This window comes from Talpa occidentalis, unplaced genomic scaffold (genome assembly GCF_014898055.3).
Source record: "Talpa occidentalis isolate TD23 unplaced genomic scaffold, MPIMG_talOcc4v2.1 talOcc4.5, whole genome shotgun sequence".
NCBI classification, from domain to species: domain Eukaryota; kingdom Metazoa; phylum Chordata; class Mammalia; order Eulipotyphla; family Talpidae; genus Talpa; species Talpa occidentalis.
This window is the reverse complement of record NW_023604861.1, coordinates 30,811,268-30,836,967: the sequence shown is the minus strand read 5'-3', so window position 1 is coordinate 30,836,967 and position 25,700 is coordinate 30,811,268. Positions and strand designations below refer to the sequence as shown.

At 33.2% G+C, this 25,700-nt stretch overlaps 1 long non-coding RNA gene across 1 annotated transcript; it reads left to right on the top strand.

Moving 5' to 3' along the window:
- The first annotated feature begins 456 nt into the window (after positions 1-456).
- Positions 457-24,570, top strand: LOC119259851 (uncharacterized). The gene is made up of 3 exons (XR_005128590.1): positions 457-599; positions 22,693-22,816; positions 24,504-24,570. It is a non-coding gene; the product is annotated as an uncharacterized LOC119259851 (long non-coding RNA).
- The last annotated feature ends 1,130 nt before the right edge of the window (positions 24,571-25,700 follow it).

Here is a 25,700-nt window from a genome sequence, read left to right as displayed (position 1 = left end):
GGTGATAAAACCTGGAAGGAAAGCAAAGAGTCTGGCTATGGGGGCCGAAGTAGAGCCTGAGTATCCCATGTTCCTTACAGGGTCACGGAGCTCCACTCCAGAAGTATGACTCAGTTCCCAGGATCTTTCAGGTTCCTAGAAGGTATAGCTTTTTGGCCCATACATGCACAATCTACTCTCTTGTTATAGTCTTAGGCAGTCACAACCTTCAGTGAATTTGCGCCAGAGCCTTTAGCTGCACCTGGGTAGTGCCCGAGAGAGAGGTCACTGCTCTGTGACTCTGAGTGGAAAATGGGATTTGCAAGGAAATTGAAACTTGCTTGGTTGGGTCTGTGAGCCAGATTCCTGGCAGGAGAGGCTTCCAGCATCCAGAGCACCCAGGTGATTCTTATCCCACACTCACTGCCAGCCCTCTTAGTTCTCGTGAGATCCTGAGAAATGGAGCTTCCTCTGGGAAGTATGGTTGTGCAGTAGCACTTTGGGGCCTGATTCACACTCACAGTTATCTCTGAAGCTCAGTGCAGGCCAGTTCATTTTCTCTCAGGCCCCCATCAGGACCTCAACCCTGCCAGGAGTAACAACTGATGCAACCAGTGTGTGTGAGTAACCTCTTCCTCCTCTTTCCGATACTGCGTGCGTATGACGGTCAGTGAGTGACTGCCTTTGTGTGTGTGTATGTGTGTTTATATTCAATTGCATGTATTTCTTGTTTTTCTTCCATCACTTGTGAGAATGGTCCTCATTGGACCAAACACTTTGATTTATTTCATTATAGAGTATAGAGAGCTCAACGCCACTAGGACCAGCTGCAGGCTATGTACGCCTCAGTGTACCTTGGGTTCCAGGAGAAAGAACTGTTGTTTTGCTTTGTTTTATGTTTTTTTGTTATTGCTTGGACACAACATGTGTTGTAAATGTCATTACTTTCAGTGAATTAGCCTCCCTGGTCTCCTTGTGAGAACTTCTACTCTGCTATAATTCAGAGTTATTGTTTAGGAAATTTGATGTGTGGTTGAAATGTAGGTGCCCTGCAGACTATAGGGACTGCAGTAGAGTGAGCCTGTCCCACTAGGCTGTGTGTTTGTTTTGTGTGTGTTTGTTAGTGAGCTGTAAACAATTTATTGAGAGTAAAGTTCAATAACAGATTACAACCATATCCTCTCTTCAAGCATACATGTAAGCTTTCTCTGGGTTCTCTGTATTTTGGGATTTATAGTTTTTACAGTACTGGTTAAATATGAAGATAGTGTTTATAAGTGAATCATTAAGGGGGGAATAAAAGTTTGGATTCTATCCAATTGGTGTACTTATACTTAAATATTAAAATAAATCAATTTTTAGGTTATAACACTTCCAGCTATGGCTTATTAAAAGTGAAGAGAATTGGTGTATTTACCATGGATTTAGCTTCCGTTATCACCACATAGTAAAACCTTGATCTATTTCATGTATTTTTGACATGGTAAATGTCACTACCATTCTTTTAATAGCTTATATTTTAAATTTATCATATTTTTGAACTCTTTTTATTTTTTTAAATATTTATTTTATGCAAGAACTGGGGTACAGGCCAGAGGTGTAGGAGGTGAGAGGATTCACCAGAGACAGAGTGGGGAAAAGAACAGGCAGATTGACTGAAATACACTGCTGAGAGGAGCAGCAGGTGAGTCAGGAGAGGTCTGCTGCGCCATGTGGCGCAGGGGATAGAACTTGTGCTGCAGAGGCTGCGGACAGCTTCATAAGTTGCATCTTAACCCCGTGTGCCATGAGGCCCTGAACTCTCTTTTTTAAAATGGAATACTTTTTTAATTCTTTCTGCCAAATTTATTTGAGGCTAACCTCTGCATGGCTACTGATCATTAGCCAGAGAATTTAGAAGTAAAAGAGTAAAGAAAAATAAAAGCATAATTTACAAAATTACCCCTGTGAACTGATCAAATTGAATGCAGATTACCAAGCCCTATTAAAAACAAAGAGAAACAAAACCAAAACAAACAACAGAAAGGTTGCCTCTTAATTTGTGTAGTGAATTAAAAAAAAGAATTATACCAAGAGCTGACTTCACTTAAAACTTGTATAGTCACAATCTTTTTAAAAATATTTATTTATTTATGCATACAAGAACTGGGGTGTAGGGCAGAGGTATGGGGATGTGAGAGGATTCACCAGAGAGAATGTGGAGCTGAACAGGTAGATCGATTGAAATACACTGCTGAGGGGAGCAGCAGGTGAGACAGGAGAGATCAGCTGCACCATGTGGGTTAGCTCCCTGGCCAGGGATCGGACTCATGATGCATTGGCTGGCACTAGCTTGATAGTGTTGTGTCTTTAACCACTGTGCCTCCAATCCCCAGTATAGTCACAATCTTAAGAGGCAGGTGATTAGAGTCAGAAAAAGGACAACTGGCCTTTTTCAATCATCACTTGAGTTTTCTGTGTATTTGTTATGGCTTTTTTTCTAGGGAATAAGAAGGGAATTCAAGACATCATCCAAATGTCTATCTTCAGAAATCTTACAGCTACTTGGTGTCATTATACATAACATGTAAAAGTATATTTCTCAATGACCTATTTCCTCAAAGTTATTGAGAATTTTTATCTCATATTCCTGTTTCACTATTTTCTAGCTTTAAATTTTATCTTTCTCATAGATAACACTGTATGGAGTTATCCCTTCTCCTATGTATCTCCTCCATGAAAATATAATCAAAACCTGTCAAATTTTTCACTTTTTCAAATATCTGTTCTTTACTTAGTGGAAAAAGGGAAATAGGAGATATTAGAAGCAGAAAAAAATATATGATTTAGGACCAGGGAATCATTTCAGATTTATAAAACTGATTCACAGTTATGTCCACATAACTGCCTTTGATGGAATAAATGATGATAATGTTACTGTCTTCTCAGTAACTTGTATGTTTGTTCTTGATAATGTCAATTTTATGGTCTCAAATTCTGAGGAGAGACATCATAGCTCTCATGTTTTCCAGTGTATGCATTGAGAGATGGATATGGGAATTGTCATTTTGGAAATGTTACAAGTGGTAAAAAAGGTACTTTTCTACTCTGTAATAACTCAGGAACAACTGGAAAAATGTTCTTTAACTGTAACAAAAATCAACCTGTAGGCAAGTCTAAGCATACAAATTTCATCATGAATGATATCTACAAAACAACGTGTGATTGACTGGAAATGGTGGTCTATAATGAAAGATCTCTCAGAAACCTCAGTTAGATTTCCTACCACAAAGAATGAAATACAAACCACATACTGAGGTCACATATCTGAGTAATGTGATAGACTTTGCAATATAATATTATTGACATTGATTTATTAATATTGATTTCTAAGCTGTACAACAAAGTTGAAGCTATTTTCTTTACTCTCTTTTCTAAATAGATCAAAGTATAAATAGTGAATTATAGATTGGTAGCTGTCTTGATATTTGATAAACTATGAACAGTGCAAAATTTTCAATGTCATATTTCATCAACAGTAATTAATTGTTTTAAGTGTGTTTTCCCATAAAAGTTATTTAGACATTTTACATTTAAACACTGTCATATTTAGAAGAAATATATGTTGAAATTGAAAAATGTATGACTTAAATTACATCGAATAGTTTTGTTATTTTTAACACAATGAATTTAAGCCTAACAAAATTAAAAAAAATAGTATATTTATTTTACATCATTATGGCATCTCTAATATGTCAATTTAGTATTTGGCATTTTTTTCCTCAATGAAATTTATATTTTAAGGAAAAGTAAATTTTAACTTTACTGTTTGTTTTATAACATTTCAGGAGAGAATCTTATATGAATATCTCTGTTTTTTCAAAAATTTTGCGTAAGTATATTATACCAACCAATTAATATGTAAAACATTTATCATTATATATGATAAGATTAGATGATTTTGAAATGACCAAAAACATAAATTTTGTGAGTTTTTTTAGAATCTCTTAGTAATACAGTGTGTGTGATTAAGGGAGCTTATAAAATACTACATAATACTGATAATTTAATGACTACAATTATAATTTCATAGGAATAGGTTGATATAAAAAAACATTGATTTTCTAAAGAAAATAAGTGATCATTTGGTAAGTGATGCTAATGTGATACTGTCCATTAGTCCTTTAATTTATTTTGGTTACTTTCCTCCCTATTATTGCTTGCAGCAATCTGCTACATAACCCAAGTTTTCATGTATTTTCTCCATCAAAACCTATTTCCTGTATTACGCAGCTATTAGTTCCCCGGTGTCTTTATCTACCTAGTCTACCTTTATGGTAGACTTAAATTATTTATCAATATCTAATTCCTCTCCCCCAATTAAAAATATACTCTGTTTATAACTCAGTTTTTTAAGGCCTTATATTTTGCTGGTGGCAAATAGCTAACCTCATTACCCATTCTCCCATGGTAATGTAGGACAGTGCTATAGTCTACTAGATTGTAAGTTACTTAAAGGAATCACAATATTTTATATCTTTATGTTACTAGTAACTGCTTGAATGAATCCTTCATAGGAACTTCTCTATAAATACATAATGCTATAAAAGTAGTAATATTTGCTATCTTCCTAAATTTTAAAAGGTTTGTCTATGACCAAGAATTTACTCTCTGTTAAATAGTAGGAATGCTTGCCTATGCAGATTTGATCCAAAAAACTGTCTCCTCTATCCATGTTTCCTCTGCATCAGCATTATGTGTGGTTTTCATACCATTGTATTTCCATCATCAGATATGAATATGAATCAGTCTCTCTAAATAGCATAATTAATATGTCACTACAGAAATGGAATTAGTTTTATATAAAGGTGATTTCAAGGAGCTCACATATAAAATGTGTCTGCAAACAAGACAAGATATCGGCTGTAAATATTCCTTGTAATAAATAACTCTGGATTACGTGAGATAATTTGAAAGTATCTAGCATTATAGAGTTGACTGGATTGACTCTTTGAAAATCTATCACCAAGAAATTAATTGAAGGCTGTATAGTTACTCATAGTTGTTCTACTTATGTCATTAAGTCAACCAAAATTACTGGAGCACAAAATGAACATTCTAGTTATTTGGGCAGACTCATCTGAATGGAAATGATTATGCATTGATCAAATCAGGTTCTCCAGGGTTTGGTGGTTATGAGAACTGAAATGCTTGAATTCACCACATTTTTTGTTGATTCGTTAATTCTTAGTCTATCTTGTTTCTCCCTAATTCAAAATTCACTGACTGCAACTCACTTTTAGAATATTGTCTCTATTTTTATCTGTTTCATTAAACTTTACCCTGGAAACAAAAATTTGGATATAATCTTGGAATTTTCAGGATGAACAAACTATAGAAATGATGGTACTATATGTATGTAATAATATTTTTAAATCTTTTACAAAAATATTGATATCTACCTTCAATATCAATCAGCATTTGAATAATCTTTCCAACACATGTCAATAAATAATTAAATTCACAATGAGACATTGAACATGTGTGTGTATTCACTTGCACATCTTTTTATTATTAGCAGTTATAAATTAGATGTGTTTTTAGAGTTTTGGATTTATTAAATTTTATTTAAACCACTTGCCACTGGCTATTTTTTCCAGGTATCTTGGAAAAAGAAAAGATTGGCACTGAATATTTTTTAAATGTTTTATTTATTCATGTATATAAGAACTGGGGTACAAGCCAGAGGTGTGGGGGGGTGAGAGGATTCACCAGAGTCAGAGTGGGGAGCAGAACTGGCAGATGTACCAAAATTCACTGCTGATGGGAGCAGCAGACAAGCCAGAAGAGATCTGCTGCACCATGTGGGTTGCTCCCTGACTGGCCGGGAATTGAATTTGTGCTGCAGTGACTGGTCATTTTCACAGATGGCGTTGTAATCCCTTGCACCACCAGGGAGATTCTGAATATCTTTAAAATACAGTTACATAGGAATATCTTTACTGAATTTTAAGACTTTTTTTTTGTTTTTCAAAGCATCATTGCACTTAGCTAATTTTAAAACATTTTTACAACTTCATTCCTTTTTGGACCATTAGCGTATCTATGTATTTTTTAAAAGAAAACGGGCACTGATCTTTATTTCTTCCCCAGTTACTATTGCCAATATAAAGGTTGAAATAAACCCTGGACAGCAGCTGGTAACTGCAGAGTAATGGTGAATTGCTTCACTCAGAAATGTTGTGAGCATAGAAAACTGTTACATGTAGATGGAATCTACTGGATGATGAAAATGCTGAAATATAGTTGTCATTCACAAGAATTTAATTATTCTTGAAAAACCCAGATACAAGCATTACCTAAAAATAATTAACAAGTTTACTTATAATTATTACATATTTGAATTGATGAAAATTATTCACAAAACATTTTTTAAAGATTATTTATGCATACAAGAGCTGGGATACAGGCCAGAGGTGTGGGGATGACAGGATTCACCAGAGACAAAGTGGGGAGCAGAACAGGCAGATTGCCCGAAGTACACTGCTGAGGTGAGCAGCGGGCGAGTCAGGAGAGGTCTGCTGTGCCATGTGGGTTGCTCCCTGGTGGGGGGATCGAACTCGTGCTGCTGAGGCTGCGGGCAGCTTCATAAGTTGTGTCTTAATACCTTGTGCCCCCAGGGAGGCCACAGCATTAACTTGGAGTAATGATTTATATCCTTGCACATTTACTACTAAATCACACAGAAATGAAAATGAAAAATGAAACTGCTAATTTCAGATCTCTAGCCTCTATTTCCCCCATTTGAAATAATATATTTATGTAACTTTTAATGTCTTTTAATTTTTTATGGGACTTAAGATAAAGGCAAAATCCATGGAAGTATGGAATTCCTCCCCAATATACAGTCTTGGGATAGTCTACACTGAGCTTCTCATAATTTTTCAATAACAGCTTCTATCCCACCAGGACTGCTTTCAGCAGGTGACCTTCTGTTCCTTGGCTTCTGATGCAAGGGCAGATTCTGCCTAATACAGCTGCCTAAACACCTGTCTCTTTTGAGGATATCTTCTTTATTTTTTTTTCCTAAATTTTCTAAATTTCCTTCATAATAAGAAAACAACCTTTTTATTATAATTATATAGTACATTTTATGTGATCAAGATTATTCCCTTCTAGTTCTTCATATACAAACTTTTCATGTATATTTTCTCTTTGGGTATAATTTCTCATTCAGGTAAATTTGGAACTGGTCGAGTACCATAAAAAAATAAAATCTGTTGGGAAATTAACACAATTGCATTAAATTTATAGATAAGTTACAATATTTAAGAAATATATTCAAACTCCACAATCAGTTATATTGTGTGTATTCTCTTATTTCTTCAGTAATGTTATATATGCTCTTTTAATTAAGTTTCCCTTTATGTTTTAAAGTGTATTATTAGACATATTTTCCTTTTTTTATATTGTAAATGGAAGCTTTCATTACACATTATAGCTGATTGATGGTGTGAGGAAAAAAAAAGTTTTGATTTTTGTTTTTTGACATTGTGTTTAATTCCTTATTGAACTCTCATAACTAATCACATTCCAGTTGCTTTTCTTGGATCTTCTGATTAGAAAATGCAAATTCCTGCAAACAATGAAGTAACTGCATCCACAAAACAAGATAGCTACACTCTTTTTTTTTTTTTTTAATAGAGACATGTTTTATTTATTTATTTGTTTGTTTGTTTTGTTTATACATGCACTGGGTACAGTCAGAAGCGTGGGAGGGTGAGAGAACTCACCAGAGTCAGAGCGGGAAGCAGAGCAGGTAGAAGGACCGAAGTACACTGCTGAGGGGAGCAGCGGGCTTCAGGAGAGGTCTGCACGCCATGTGGGACCTTCCTCTGGTGGCCGGGGAGCAGCCGGGGATCGAACTGGCGCCGCAGAAGCCGCGGGCAGCTTTGCAACCCAGCGCTCAACCGCTGGGCCACCGGGGAGACCCAAGATAGCTACACTCTTAATCACTGCTCTACCATAGAAAATTGTCTTACTTGTGTCTGTCAGTATCAGAAGTTTTAGACTAAAGTAGTAGATAGAATTGACAATTCATTTCTTAAATTTCAGGTTGGGCAAGATAGCAGAGATCTGCTACACCATGTGGGTTAGCTCCCTGGCCTAGGATGAAACTCATGCTGCAGTGGCTGCAGATAGCTTCCTAATGCTGCATCTCAACCCTTTGCACCACCAGGGAGGCCGCCCCTTTCTTTGTTTTAGAACACCTCCCTGTTTGGGAAGAATGTGACTAATCTCTGACAAATTCTCAAGTATGTCCTGACTTATTCTTAACTCTCAATAAATGAATTTTATCAGTGACAGTGGACTTGAATACTTTGTAGCCTAATTAATTTATTAGTTTCCCTTATATACCCTTCATTATGCTTTTTCAGGTTTGCAGTTAACATTAATGAACATTAGATGATTATCTTCCTAATTGAGGTCTTAGGATCTAGAATAGCAATAGCAGGTTTGTTTACTTTCTAACTTTATTTGGAGCCTAGTACATGGAAAACACATTTCATTTTGCCTTACTTTTTTTTACTTCACATTTATTGCTAGCATTATGCTTACATTCATCATGGATATATATTCCTAGATTGATTTAGACAATTATTATAATTTTTGATATCTAATGGTGATTTGCTCTACTTATTTTTTAAATTTTATTTAAAAATTGGTACTATAAGAAGAGTTACTTGAAGTTGCTTTTAAATAGTACTACTACACTAACATTTCATAGCTATGTTTTATATGTTTTTATATTCTAAACAAATAGCACATTGCTATGCTTATCTCAATAGTCTGAAATGACAGTTCAAGAAAGATATCTTTATTTAAAAAAAATTAGATAAGTCTAGTTCCATAAAATGTTTTAAAAGTATTTTCAATGTGGAAAAAAACAAATTGCAAAGTAAATATACAGTACAATTCAATAAAAGTTTGCAAAAATACTGAATTTAAAATATTGTGTATTTTTTAGAGTTTGTTCATCTCTTTTAGGCTATTCAACTTACTAGCATACACATGTTCATAATAATCTCTTTTGTTCCTCTGAATTTCTGAAATATATGTTGTAACTTCAACTTTTTCAGTTCTGATTCTATTTCTTTACATTTTCTACAATTTTTTCCTTTATTAACCTAATAAGAGGTTTATTTGTTTTGGTGATTTCTTTTTTTCAATAAACAGGTGTCAGTTTCATTAATATTTTGAATGTCTTTGTGATTACTGTTTCACTAATTTTTACTCTATTTTATTATTTCCTTCGGCTGGCTTTTGGTTTTGTTTTTTCATCATTTTCTAATTCCGTAAGGTGGGAAGTAAGATTACGCATTTGACTCTTAATTGTTTTTTGATGTGGACTTGTATTGACGTTTACTTCCTTTTTAGTATTGCTTTTATTGTGTCCCATAGGTTATAGTAGATGATATCCTCATTTTCACTTGTCTTATGGTATTTTTTAATTTCTTTGATTTTCTCTTTAACTCAATAGTCATTTTATAGTCTGTTGTGCAGGGCCCACATATTAAGAGGTTTTCCTTGCTTTCTTTTTGCAGTTGATACCTAGGTTGATACCACTGTGGTCAGAGACGATACTTGATATGATTTCAGTCTCCATAATTTTTTTGAAAACTGCTTTGTGACCCAATATGTGGTCAGTCCTGGAGAATGTCCTATGCACACTTGAGAAGAATGCATGTTGTTTTTTTATAGGTGAACTACCCTGTACATGTTGACTAAGCCATGTGGTACAATTCTTTATTTAAGGCTATTGTTTCCTTGTTTATTTTTTCCCTCTGGTTATCAGTCCTTTGGTAATAGTAAGGAGTTGTTGTCCCTAGCCACTAATGTATTACCCCCAATGTCTGTTTTCAAATTTGATGCTCATCCATTTGATGGGTATATATTTAAGAGTGTTATGTCTTCTTGATGCATTATTTCTTTAATAATTATATAGTGTCTGTAACTGTCTTTTATTACCTATTTAGCTGGAAATCTATTGCATCTGATGTAAGTGTAACTGTCTCTACCTTCCCTTTGATCCCATTTATGTGTAGAATTGTTTTCCAACCTTTTACTCTAACCCTAGGTTTAACTTTGGAGCTCAGGCACATTTCCTGAAACAGCAAAACTTTGGATTCTGTTTTCTAATCCAATCAGCCAATCCATACCTTTTGGTTTTCATGTTCAATCTATTTACATTTAGAGTGATTATTGCTATATGAGGGTCTGCTGATGCCATTTTGTCCTTCATTTTCTGATTATGTTTTCTGCTCACTTTTTTGTGGATGTTCTTAAATTATGTATGAGTACTCCAGGCTTGAGATCAGCCACTGCAGTGTAAACATATTAATTATGGGTTGAGTAAATGAGTAAATAATCTGTCACAAGTTGTCTCAATAAAAAGGCATAGTAAGGGAGCCTCCCCAGTGGCACAGCGGTTGAGCGCTGGGTTGTGAAGCTGCCCGCAGCCTCTGCAGTGCCGGTTCGATCTCCGGCTGCTCCCCGGCCACCAGGCGAGGGTCCCACATGGTGCGCAGACCTCTCCTGCCGCCCGCTGCTCCCCTGAGCAGTGTAGTTCAGTGCTTCTGCCTGCTCTGCTCCCCGCTCTGGCTCTGGTGAATTCTCTCACCCTTCCGCGCTTCTCACTGTACCCAGTGCTTGTATAAATAAATAAATAAATCTTTAAAAAAAAAAGCATAATAAGGGTAGAACTTGTTAGATTCTCTCAAATTTTAAGTTGATAAAACTAATCATCATGGAAAATATTAATGAAATTAAATTATCAAAGTAAAAAGAAGAAATAATGACTCACAAATAGGTAGAGGTGAGGAGAGGAGGAAAAATAAACTGCCTAACAAATGAATATTTATTTATTTATTTTCCTTCATTTTAATTTTTTAGTATTTTATTTTATATAATTCTTACATCATTTTTCATCTTTGCACAATGTATGCATTTTCATTTTGGTTGTATCCCCAGACAATTTCACCACCCCCCTTATTTTGACTCTAGTTCTTCCTCTCCCCTCACCCTCCCCATAGTGTGTTTCTGGTTTATCGTTGCTTGATTTCAATTTTTACTTTGTATTGATTATTCTTTTTCCTGGTCTCTTATTTAGGTTTTCTAAATCCCTACTATGAGTGAGACCATCCGGTATTTTTCTTTTTCTTTCTGACTTATTTCGCTGAGCATGATCCCTTCTAGCTCCATCCATGTTGCTGCAAACTGCATGTGTATATCTTTTTGGATTGCTGAGTAATATTCCATGGTGTATACGCACCACATCTTCTTGATCCATTCATCTATTTTTGGGCATTTGGGTTGTTTCCATAGCTTAGCTATTGTAAATAGTACTGCTATAAACATAGGCGTGCAGGTGCCCTTTGGAATTACTGTTTCTGTGTCATTTGGGTAAATACCTAGGAGTGGAATTGCTGGTTCATATGGAAGCTCTATGTTTAGTAGGTCAAGAAATCTCCACATAGCTCTCCATAGTGGTTGGACCAGTTTGCACTCCCACCAGCAGTGCAGGAGAGTTCCTTTTTCTCCACAACCTTCCCAACATCTGTTGTTGCTAGTTTTTTTTTTTTTTTTTTTTTTAAATATGTGCCATTCTCACTGGTGTAAGATGGTATCTCATTGTAGTTTTAATTTACATTTCCCTGATTACAACTGATGTTGACTACATCAAATTAAAGAACTTCTGCACAGCAAAAGAGACAATAACCAAAACAAAGAGAAACCCCACCGACTGGGATAACATTTTTGCACACAACACTAATGATAAAGGATTGATCACAAAAATCTACAAAGAGCTGAAGAGACTCAACAAAAACAAAGAAATAATGCATTAAAAAAATGGGCAGACGAGCTAAAAAGAAACTTCTCTGAAGAGGAAATGCAAATGGCCAACAGGCATATGAAAAAATGTCCAAAAAATGAATAATTATTTAACCAATAGAGATAGAGGACAGAGAAAAATGGTACTTAAAAAAAATGGGACAAACTTTGTCCCATTTTTTAATTTATTTTAATCAATGCTATTTTGAATGAACCTCAAATTCATTCTAATCTCAATTGACCTTTAAATTATGTGTTACTATCATTTGATTATTAACAAATGAATGCATGATCCTAGTTGCTGTACAGAAAAGCTTTAGAAGTAAAAAGTGAAGTGGCAAATTTTACAGTTATAACTTACAAAAATGCCAGTTATGTCATGAAAATATATTGAAAATTATTTAAAATGACCAAGAATTATAGAGGACTTCATGCTTAGAAGCTAAGCTTTGCCATGCCCATTTTCAGATTATTTTCTTTACTTAATGACTCATTTATTTAGGTAGCCAAGCTAAATAAGTACTTTGTGCAAAGGATTCTGATTAAAATCCTTAAATCATTTCTGCTCCAACACACTTGATAACTCGTTTTGCAATTTAGTGTCTGTCTTGGTTATGTTCCCAGCAGGTTATTAACAATTAATTAGCAATACTTCTCAAATGCTATCTGTGTTAGTTTACTAATTGCAGGGCAGGAAAATGGAATTTCCCCTTGTAAACAAATTGCAATCATGATCATTTGTTTTAGATAAGGCAATACAATTTTTTCTTACATTTTTGTTGTACTTAGATTTACAGCCAGAAGGCATAAATTGTATTTATGATTGTTGGATGAACCTGTTTATAAGTTACACTACAGATACTAGATTCATTTAGTTTTGGACAGCACAACCTCATTTTTACTCCTCTTATTCCTTAAAATAAAGGTATGTGTGTGTGTGTGCACTCTTGTGCAGATTTGGCTCACAGGAATTTCTTGGCAGAACTTGTTTAAATTAGCAATGGTAACTGCGTAATAAGCATACTTTACATAGTTTTTAATTGAAAATCTCAATGGTTTTCTTAAAAAAATTCTATTAGCTCGTTTTAAAGATTCTAGGTAAAATTATAGTCAATAATTACATATATTTTAATATTTACAGTTTTTGATATTTTCTTTGATTCTTGCAGTACTTGAGTCATTCTATTCCTAGGTATGATCATATCTTACTATACTTTTCATACTACTTATATTCATAGAAGGATATAACTGTCATTAATCTTTGGTATTTTCTAGTCCACCTACCTAGTTTTATAGTTGAGAAAGCTTAGGGTCAGAAAATGAGAATTTAAATTTTGAAGATCACTTTAACAGACACAATAGATTGACTCACATATATTCCGATCTGTTCCTAATGTGTCTTTTAGAGTACAGTAGGTGAAAAGCTAAAAATAAAGCTCTATTTCTTAAGCAATGTAGATGCTCAAATTCATCTATGTGATACTTACACTTGACCTGAGTAAGTACAGGAGGAGATGGTACGCAAACCACCTATTTTAATGGATTAAGATTTGTTTTTTGTTCAACTTGTGCAGAAGAACTGGGGTGTTAGCCAGTGATGCGGCGGGTGAGAGGATTCACCAGAGACAGAGTACAGAGGAGAACAGAGGGATCTACTGAAATACACTGCTGAGGGGAGCAACTGGCATAAGGGGAAACGTCTTCTGCACCATATGTGTTAACTCCCTGGCTGGAGATTGAACTAAGACTGTAGCAGTAGAAGCACTGAGACTTAACCTCTAGGCCACCAAGGAGGCCCCTATTTTAATAGTTTAGATTGTAACATATACTGCAGCCAAAATCATAGTGGTGACTGCTTGATCACTACATTGTAATTTTCATTCTGGAGTAAAAAATATGAGGCAGAAGTAACCTATCCTTCATAGGTCAACTCCTCAGTATTGTTCTTAGTGATTCCTGAACCGCCCCAGCCTGCCTTCAATATGTGCTTATGCCCTACCCTCAGTGACTTTGAGAATGAAAAGAAATCCTACATTAAATTTTGTTTTGCATAAGGTAAATAGAATGCTTTCTGTTTTCTGAAACTGAATTCTGACTATTATAATAATGTTATAATATTGTTAGGGAAAGCTAAATATTCTGCATCTCTGTCTAATCTGGAGAGCTAATATTGATAAATGAGTAAAAGAGGCAGATTGAGTCATTTGGACACTTAGTTGAAGCAAAAGTCACCTGAAGTTAGAATTAATAAAATGAATGTCCTAAGTTAAATATGTTTAGGACAAGTTCAATTTTAAGTCTCCTATTATGGTCATTCTTTTGCACACATTCTTAAAACAATTGGTACAATGGTTTTATTTGATCATACATTTATTGGGTTAATTAAATGATATAAACTTTCAAATTCTTAGATTTGCGTCAACAGTCGAATACATTAGACAATACAAGTCATTACAGATTTAGAGGAGTTCCTTCAAATGTGCCTTAAATTTTTATACATAATTAGCTGATGACAAATGTGTTATTTTTCACTAGATTTCATCTTTATTTTATGACATTATTGAATTATTTTGAGGCTGCTTATTCCTTTTGAAATAACTGATGTCATTATTTATGGTTTAATATGAGTGATTTAGAGTAGAAGTTTTAATATTCAGTTTAAAATTTTATTTAACAAGCAAGCAACTGGTCTTGGAATGTTTGATCACCTTGCAATACATTTTGTATTTTATCTGAACTTTTTCTCATATAAAAAGTAGGGATCAGTGAAATAGTCTTACTATCAATATTATAATTTATATAGATTTTGTGAATACAGAGTTTATTCTGATTTCATATTAATATTTGCAGCATATAATTATCTTATTATGTTGAAAAACTACCTCTAATCCACTGAAAATATAAATCTGCGATCCATTCTTAATGTAGAACTGAAGTACTTTGTTTTTCTGAGGATCAGTGATTAAATTCAAGTGCAGCTACATGGAATTTAGAATCTCTCATAAATCACCCATTTTTTTTCTTCATGTCTTTCCTATTAGGTTCTGACTGCACACCATTTTTTTGTTTGTTTGTTTTAATTTGGAAATTTTATTTTATAAAACAAATAAACTGATCAGGGAGGTAATGGGAGCAAATCATAATTGCCATAATATGAAATCCCCTACAGATTAGAAAATGAGTAAAAGAGATCTAGTGACTTGATAATAAACATTGTAACTTTATAATCTGATTCCATACAATGTTAACTATTACCTACAGTCTTATATTTTAATCTTGTTTGTTAAATTTTGAAATTTTACATCTTTTTCCCCATATTATCTTAAGTGCATTTTAATACATCTTGTCAAAAATGAAAATATTTCTGTCTTATATGTGTTTCTAGATAGATCTCAGATCTTAAACTATTTTCTGTATACCTTTGAAGCATTTTTACTTCATTTGCTTTTGTTCTTCATTTTGTCTAGTAAGTTTTGAAAATACATGTTACCTGCACTAGAATTTATGCCTCAGCATTAATCTTATAGATATATTCAGAAATCAGAAGGAATTCAGGGATGACCTATTACTTTTTTTTTTTTAAGATTTATTTATTATTTTATTTATGCAAGCACTGCGTACAGTCAGAAGCGCGGGGGGGTGAGAGAATTCACCAGAGCCAGAGCGGGGAGCAGAGCAGGCAGAAGCACTGAACTACACTGCTCAGGGGAGCAGCGGGCGGCAGGAGAGGTCTGCGCGCCATGTGGGACCCTCCTCCGGTGGCCGGGGAGCAGCCGGGGATCAAACCAGCGCTGCAGAGGCTGCAGGCAGCTTCGCAACCCAGCGCTCAACATTACTTTTCTAACTTCTGTATATTATTTTTGTTGTTTGGTCTATTCTGATTGTACTGATTACTAGTAAGCACAAAAACTTGAAAGACAAGAAAACAGAGAACACAAACAGTCCCATGTTTGGAAAATGATGCCAGACCTCTCTGTGCAGGAAACTCCAAGAATGAGATATATTTTTTTGAATTATTTAGTCTTCACAAGGTTAGAGATTATATTACATTTAGGTATGCATCAGAGGGAAACTTATCTTCTTTCATTACTAGAAGCATCATTTGTGGCCTGTGTGCTTAAGGGAATAACCTAATTTACATCTTTCACATATTTTGTCACTCACCTTCAAAATGTGTTTGAAACTTAAAAATGACAGAACAACTTTATAGAGAATATACAAAGCAGCATGTCAAATAATAACTTAAAGTTTTCAATACAATAAAATGGAGTCATTGAAGCTGAGAGCAGTATGTATGAAGAGATAAATATAAAACACATCCTTGTACTAAAGCCAAGAACGGAGTCAGAATGGGAATAGCCAAGATTTCCAAAAAAAGTAATTTGACCTTGATCTATTGTCAAATAAATCCATTTAGTTTTCATTTTATGAAAGATGGAAAATCAAAATTATAATTTAAAATTGTATCATAAGATATAGAGATAAAATATATCCAAGCAAACACAATGCAATTTCATTTTATAAGATTATTGTTAGAAGAAACAGATAAGATTTGCTGATACATTGAATTTACTGCAATTATTTCAAATTTTATGGGTCATTGGATCTCTGTTTCCTCTTGAAAGTATTTTAGTAAATGATGGTCACTTGTGCACCAAACTGTTATTTACTTTCAGTTAATATTTTAATTTTTAATATATAACAGTGCATGGTTTCATTAGCCATTACTATTCCCATTGTATTATATCCCTTAATATTTCCTTCTTGGTGCATTATATTCTTCAGTTATACTTTCAAAGAATATCTGAGGCTTATAAAATTTCTGAAGACTTATATTTTTGATAAAAAAATAATTTATCTCTCTGTGGGAGTCTCTGTCAATATTTGTCCCTAATGACTTTTTTTGGTCCCTTCTTTTTAGAAATTGTCAGTGCTAGGGCACATTTGAGAACAATTGACTGTTCCTTTTTTGTGGGGAATTTGACATTGTTTGATGGCCTTTCAGATCAATTCTTTAAATAAAATGTTGAAGTATTCAATATGTTGTCTTTTAGTGTAGGCTTGAGAAAATATATCCTGCTTTGCAGTTGTTAGCTCTTTATTTTAAAGCATGATTTATGCATCTTTGCTATGGGAAATTTGACTAGTTTTCCTTACAATTTTTGTTCTCTCTGTTTTCCCTCAGTAGGTCTTTATATTTCCTTCTTTTATTTTATTGTTGCTATATCTTAGATTTTGAAACTTGTGAACATAGTTTCAACATCTCCACTTATTTTCTCAGGCTCCATTCTGGAAGAATACTTTGTTAATTAGCACTATTTATTCTTCAGTTGTTTTCATATCTATCCAATTCAGAAATACTGATATCAATAATTGCAAGTTTTGTTTTGTTTTTAAATCTTCAAGTTCTCAGTGTGTTTCCTTTATATAACCATCTCATGCAGATTTTACTTATTCCTCTTAGGTAATTGTAGCCATATCATATATCTTCATGTAGAATTCTCAAACTCTCAGAGTCCACCTGGTTGCTATTTCTTATCTAAAGTAGATAAGTTTTTTTTATTTTTTTTTTACAAATTTATTCATGCATACAAGAACAGGGGTACAGGCCAGATGTGCGGGAGGGTGTGAGGATTCACCAGAGACAGAGCGGGGGACAGAACAGGCTGACTGACCGAGATACACTGCTGAGGGGAGCAGCGGGTGAGGCAGGAAAGGTCTGCCATGCCAGAAGTAGATAAGATTTTGACGCACCTGCTGTTTCATGGGAGTACCCAGCATAGTCATTCCTTTTTTGTTTACCATTTTTTCCAACTCTAGGTCCAGAACTTTGGATCTTTATTTATTCATTCATTTATTTTTAAATTTCTGCAGTTGTTACTTCTCAGGTTTTTAAAGACTCCCTTGACCCTCTGGAATTATAACAGTTCTCTGTCTTTTTAGAACCAGACACTTATAATGTTAATTTTTGATAGGATTTTTTTTTGTACAATTACCTTTACATTTCATGTGAAGGACAGAAATAATGTGGGGTATGATTAGCTCAAATACTTGAAATTGGACTTTTTGTTAAAATTCGTTAGGTAGTGAATTTTATCCAATCAAAGAAAATCCTCTTTTTCTAAATTACGATTTATATCAGAAAGTAAATACAATGACATCATTATAAAGGACATTCTTATATATTTGTGTTGCTTTTCTAAATCTATGTAACTCTGTTGCCTCTCCAATTAAGCTGGACAACAATGTTCCAGGAAATGAATCAAAGACATTATGTATCAGGATATAGTTTTTGGATATAACCAGAAAAATTTTAGAGAAAAATAGCAAATATCAGTACTGGTTTTAGTCACTGTTTTGTGAATCCTGAAAATGTCATTTAATAGAATTGTTAACACAAAACTCAGCTTTTTATTCTTTCAAATAAATGCTGCTTATTTAACTGTTGTATCAAAAAGTTGGAGAAAGGAATTTTATTTCCTCAGAACTGGCTTGTCAAATACACTATAATCTCAAAATGCAACAAAATAGATGATAAATAGAGCAAAGACTTCTTTTACATGAAATATTGAACAATTCCAATATACGACAATTTCAGAAAAAAACTATAATGCATTTTAAATAAGCATTTACACTAAAGTGATTATTTGTAATGCATGAAACATCTTTAATTGCTCCAATTAATATGTTTCAGAAGAATAATATTCTGTGAGAAGTTCAATATATATTTTGTAAACTCAAAAATGTTGTTTCATTTTGCATTATATTGTCATAATTTCTCATGAGGGTTTTTCCTAAGTGTTTTATATGAAGTATATAGCTTAAAATATCTTTATAATTATTTGCCTCTAGATATTTCATTAAAGGCTGCTTATGGGACATTCATTTCATTTTTTCTATACGATCTTATAATAATGCACATACTATTAAACTAATTTAGCATTAGTTTGAATGTGAAAGAAAAATTAAATGTTAGACTACATTGCAGACACATTTATCTATACTGGTATGCTCATCTGGACACATATCTCAGAAATGGAAGGACATATATACATCTAACACAAGAATAACATATATACTTTCAGAAGTGAATATATTGCTGAAGATGGAAATAAAAGATATTTGATGGCAGTTTTATTAAGTTGCATTTTAATTTTATGCATCAAACTTTTGGAAATAAAAAATATGTTTAAAATAGCAAAATGAAATAGTTCCTCGACAGAAATAATACTTCCGCTTTTGTCTCCCAGAATGTAAATTATGTTGTTTTCATACTTAAAAGTTTGTGTAATTGAATATGTGGCCTGTTTATACTCACTAAATTTTATGTATATTATAGTATACAATATTGCACATATCCACATAAAATATATTCTTTGGTTATTAAACCCACAGAAAATTATTTCTTAAGAATAATATTAAATTGTCTGGATATAACATGGTATGCTTAATCATTTTTAAAATAGTTAGATAGATAATCAAAAAATTTCTTCTTTAGTATACGTCTTTAAAGTTTTAATTTTACCTTTCAGTGTATTTGAAACTTTTTATTCTATCATGCAGTTTAATGAATGGTTAATGACCTTGAATTTGTGAAGACTTACTCATTGCTTAGTTAGGTATGGATTTTTTAAAGTCCCAAAGCATTTATGAAACCTCTTTAACTTGTTAGTATTAAATCTCACCCTCCTGTGACTCTGGCCTATATCCCAGCTCTTGTATAAATAAAAATAAATCTTTAAAAAAAACAAACGAAAAAACCTCCCATGTCACCCCTGTGGTAGGTAGCCCTAGAAACCTCTGTTCAATTGATTAAGGCTTCGGGGTCTTCTCACCCCCTCCCCTTAGTAGTAATAGTTCTTATTGTTTTTCCCTTTGTCTCTGGCTACTTGTTGTATTCCCTCTGTTTATCAGGAGAGCTTTGTTTTATAAATTACAGTTTGCATTTGGTGCATAAATGTAAGAAATGTTCATTTATATAATTCTATTTATCCTCTTCTATATTTTTTGCTATCTTTGTCATTCAATTCAGTCCTACTTACAGTTTCTTTAAATCACTGCCTGCTAATATCAACATTAGGGAATTGGTGTGTGTTTAAATTTTTTCTTTTGATTATGGGTCACATTGTTTTGCCTCACTGCATGCCTCATAATTTATATTTATACTGTCTGTTATCATTGTTGAGCTACAAAGACTAAGTATTTTTATCTTTGATGAAATGTTGAATTTCATTAAGTCAGAGAAATAAGTTATTAGTAGATGACCTTAATGCCCTGTGGGCTCATAGTAGAGGTTTAATGTTGTTTGCCTTGTCTCCAATGTCTACACCTTGACTTTAGGTGCTTTTCTCCTAAGCTATGGCCTCTGCAGGGTTTTGATGAAAAGCTCATGATGTTTACCAACTTGTCTTAACTTGAAAGTACATGATTCTGTCTCTGTAGCAGCAAACAGCTGCTGAAATCTCAAACCAGGTTTTCAACATTTCAGCTAATGCTGTCCCCCAGGAAAAGTGTGCCCTAATTATGAATCAATAAAATATTGGAGAGTTCATATTCAGATTTCAGGGGCCTTCCCTTTTATGGTTCCTCTCCATTCAAATTCCACCTATTGTAGTTTCAAATGATGACCTGTAACATTTCTCCCCAATAAGAATACAAACTTCTACTTAGCCAACATGTTGTGTGTATTAAACAAGCTAGGGAGTATCCTTATGGAAAAGTCAGTTAAACTTAGATACCACCCAGGAGATTTCTTATTTCTCTAGGGTTGTATATCCTCCATTACAGTCTGATTTACATACTTTAGAGTGTCTTTAAAAAGTTAATTGACACTGACATGAAAGTTGGTCTGATAAAAGCTGCTCAACAATTATTAGAGACAGAAAGGCTATGCCAGGAATGTGTATTTATAGGTATTATGCATTATTTGCATATAAATTCCCTTTGATTTCCAGAAAATTTCTAAAACTGCATGTAATATAATATAATATTTAGGAGTAATTTTCCTAAATCTTGAACAACAAAAAATGTTTTAAGCCCTCTCCTATTTTTAAAGCTATAAGAAGCATAAAGTGATATGTGTGTAACTAAATTGTATTTCTTTGACTACTAATCTCTTTTAACATATTTTCATTTTTATCAAACATTCTGCTTTATTCCTTGTCTTTTCCTAGTTTATGGAGCCCTTCTGACCAGCAGTAAGCTATGATTTTTACCATAATAATCTGTTTCATAGTTTTTGTTTATATTAATAATTTTGTTCAAGTAAATTTTAATATTAATAAATATCATGTAATGAACACACATTAAGAGCATCTAACATGTATATTAATTCTGTGCTAAAGATTTTCAATATACTTATACATTTAATCTCTATTACCACCATAGATGAAATCACTGTCACTATCCTTGTAGTGATAAGAGAAAACTATTTTGTATATTACTGAAGGGGGTACAACTTTGAATAAGTGGTGAAGTCAAATTTTGAACGTGTGCACTCAGTGAAGCTCCTATGTTCTTAGGAACTATATCTCACTGTTTTACATGTATTATTTATAAAACTACTTTAGTGAGAAACTTTTCTTTCCTGTTTCCTAAAAGAAGACTCACTGTGGTCCTGAAAATTAATTTAAATTTTAAATATAATTATCTATTATTTTCCACCTTATAAAGGTATTATAGCAAATGTAAAAGCTTTTTGTTTCCTGATTTTCTGTCTTTTGAAAGAAACAATTTATTTGAAGTGAATTTTATTTTCGTTTAAGCAGTTTTTTGTATTAGTCATTTTAAGTCATTTTTCTAGATGAATTATATACATGAATTTATATAATTTTCCCCCAAATTTATTTATTTGATTTTGCATTAAAAATACAAAAATGCTCTGTTTTGTTTCAAGTAAATATCGTAAACCAATTTTGAACTATCAGTTTATAAACATTTTAGAATCATTGTGAATGCAGAAGGAAAAATAAAAGGATAAATGAGTCAAATTTAAATGGAACAGGGCAAATCATGCATAAATTGTTTTATATCACCTACAAAAGAGGCAAAGCAATCATGGATAAAGAAGTAAAGTGATTAAAATGAATAATAATGTCATAATGTAGATAATAATATATATTTGTATCATTTGAAGTATGCAATTATTTTCATATGATGAAGGTAGTGCCTTACACTTACTTAATAAAATCTTTGCATAGTTATAGCAAGACAAATATAATAATAGCATATATGTGGGTGGAAAGTTGGGGTGAGTATAAGAAATTGTATTTTTTCCAAAAATGTACGTGTGGGAAATAAAAAACGGTAAAAAGAGAGAATTTATGTTACTAAATATTATTCATAGAGGTATTCATCCTGAAATTTAGCCAAAATAAATACATAGTACTTCTGTTGAAGTTACAAGTGTTTTCAAAGTAACCTTTTATGATATTTTTTTTGGAGAGCTGGGGATCTTTTCATATTGTGACAATAGTTTTTATAAATATAGATGTATGAATTGTTTCTATTTTGGAAATATTCCCATTCAGTTGTCTTGGCATTTTTGTTTAGTAAAACAAAAAGATAATAAATATTTTTCAAATTTGTAAAGTATAAGAAGATTAAGTAAAGCAATTCTCCTGAAGAAATTTATGTAATATTATTATACTTGGAAAGAATATCTTCTTGACTAATTTTCCTATTTTTATCAAGGATAAGTAACCTTTTCTGTGAATAGTTAAATGGTAAATATTTTATACTCTGTGGGCCATGAAGTCTCTTATTACAAATATTTTATTGTAGCAGGAACACAAACATTGAGAGCACAGTTCAGCTAACTACTGATGATTAATATTCCTGCAGATAAGATTTATGAAATTTTGGGAAAAATCATAAAGCAAATACTTGAAGACAGCAGAAATAATTAGACACAGACAGAAGCTGATAAGAATTTAATCCCTAAAAGGATGGAAGCACACGGCTTAAGGTCAATATATTAATGTTTTTTTTTTTTTTTTCCTGAAGACTTGTTTTATTCTTCCTGTTAAAATGAACTACATACTCGTGCTGAAATCTGCAGTCTTCCTGACTTGAGTTGATAAAGGCCAAAGTTAAAGGCAACTATAAAGATTGTACATTGTGTAGATAAACTGAGATAGACAGAGAAGTTTATAATCCAGTAAGTTAGAAGGGCTTCACACATGTTATGATTTTTCTAAATGTCACATTCTCATAAAACAAAAGATTTTCACTATTTAAGAATATCATTTTGTAATATAATAGCCTGATTGAATAAAATCAAAACTATTCAAAGATGAATAACAAAATCCAAAATTTCTACAATGTGATTTTAAATCTACCCAGTATACGAAGAATTTAATAGACATGCAAAGAATCATGGAAATATATCAGTTGTGTGGACTATACAGGTGATATAGTAGAACCGAAGGTGATTGGTGACAAAAAGAGCAGTCAAGTACATGGAAACCACTCTAATAAATGTGTTCAAAGACTTAAATAATGGTCATGATGAAAGAACAGATGGGAAATCTCAATAGAGAAATGGGAGAAAATATGAAATAATGGAATGCTAGTCTTTCCTGTGACCAAACAATCTTCTCTTAACATTTATTTTTGTTCTACACTAACACTACTGTTTTCTGTCTTTTTAGTCAGAAATCAACTGTCACTCTGATTTTTTTTTGTTATATGACACTTCCTTTCTGATTGTGTTTTTTTAACCTTTTTAATTTTTTTTTATTTATGCATACAAGAACTGGGGTGTAAGCCAGAGGTGAGGGGGTATGGGGGGACAAGACAGAATGGAGAGAACAGGCAGATCTGCTGAAATACACTGCTAAGGGGAGCAGCGGGTGAGACAGGAGAGGTCTACTGCATCATACTTAGTTTAGCTCCCTAGCTGGGGATTGAACTCAAGCCATTGTAATGATAGCACTGAGACTTAATCCCCTATGCCACTAGGGAGTCACCCTGATTGTCTACAGAACAAAACTTACTAAAACTGGCCGTGATCAAAATCAGCCTCTGGGGAGTGAAACTTGTGATAACATAACGCTAAACACTTGTATGTCATCCTTTAGGAAACTGAAAAACATCTCCACAAAAGTAATCTAATGTGCCTCCCTGGTGGCGCAGGCGATTTAGCACCTCACTGTGGAGCTGTCCTTAGCCTCTGCACTGTGGGTTCAATCCCGGCCAGCCAGGGAGAAACCCACATGGCACGGCCTACCTCTACTGTCTTGCCCACTGCTCCCCTTTGCAGTGTATTTCTTCAGTCTGCCTGTTCTGTTTTCCGCTCTGTCTCTGGTGAATCCTCTCACCTTCCTGCACATCTGGCCTGTACCCTGGTACTTGTATAAATAAATGAATCTTAAAAACAAAAAAAGTAATCTAAGCTACCACATTTAGAGATAAACCATAGTTATATAAATATATCTTAGGGTCAGACTTTAGCAAATGGTACTTTCTGAAATATAAGCTAAACATGAATTTATGAAATAATCCTTATTAATAACTATTACAAGCTGTTTCTAAATTGATAATTCATACATTTATTATTTCTTTAAATCCAGTAATTCCAAGACTTGAAATATGCCTAATACCATGTTCTGATTATATTAATTTATGTATAATCCTGGGTTTTGACACATTAGAAACAACAACCAAAATGAAGATTGTAACGGCAGAGTCACTGACACGATGATGGATGAAATCTGGAAAATAAACAGGTAAGATCATTATGAAATAAAATAAATATATTCAAATATCACCTAAATCACATCCAGTTTGATAGGTTTTATAGTAGTCCTTTCAAAGCTAAATACTCATTTACATGATGAGTATTTACAATATTTTATATACAATTAATATTTATACATGCGCATATGTATATTATATAACATACATTGCATATGCATATGTACCTTTTCAAAAATGCATCATTTTGAAACCTGTAGATTTTTTCTTTTTTACATTTTATTTAAGTAGCTTTGCTTTATGATATTATATAAACTCCAGGTATGCATCATTAAAAATCAAAATGTTTACATACTAAACTAAGTTCACCACTAAATAACAAATTTCTTTTATAATTCCTCCCATGGCAACTCACTCAGGAAAATAGTTTACTTGCTGTTTATGAGTTATATTTGAAAGGATATGATAAACAATACGGTTGAACATCCAGCTAGAAGAGGTGATAGGACAAAGGTACAATGTGACACTCTCTCCATCTGTTCACTAAACTGAAAACTGAACTCCGTACTTTGGGGATTTTTCTTTGCCAGGAAGCTCTCCTATCTAGTCGTGATTAATCATCACCCTTTACCTTAAGAATGAAGTGAGGGTTGTATATGCCCTTAAAATCATGGCTTGATCTTTCTGGTTATCAGCCTGGAGTCCACTACTAGTCAGCTCATTAGAATGAAAGATATTGTTAAAATCCAGGAAATTCCAATGGACTTAAAAATTTTGTGTCAGGAACCAGGGTCAAAAAATAATTAGAACTAAAGATGCCCTTCGTCCTCTTATCAATAAGGAAAGTGCAAGTATTTCAGAAGCTCTGTGACAAGAACCAGAGGCATGCATATGTGTATGTGTGGGTGTGTGTATTTTCTATTATTTCACAATATTATTATGGAAAAAAAAGAAGGGGTAAATAGGAAAGTGAAAATGTGCCAATTATGTAAAACATTTGGTGTTTGTTTTGTTAACAATTTCATATCATTTGTTATAGTATTGTTAGATTAATATGCATATGCAATATGTAGTCTTAAACTGCCTTAGATTTGAGCCTGAACCCTATACTTAATCATGGGAGGAGGTTTGTAGTGTCTCTTTGTAAATATAAT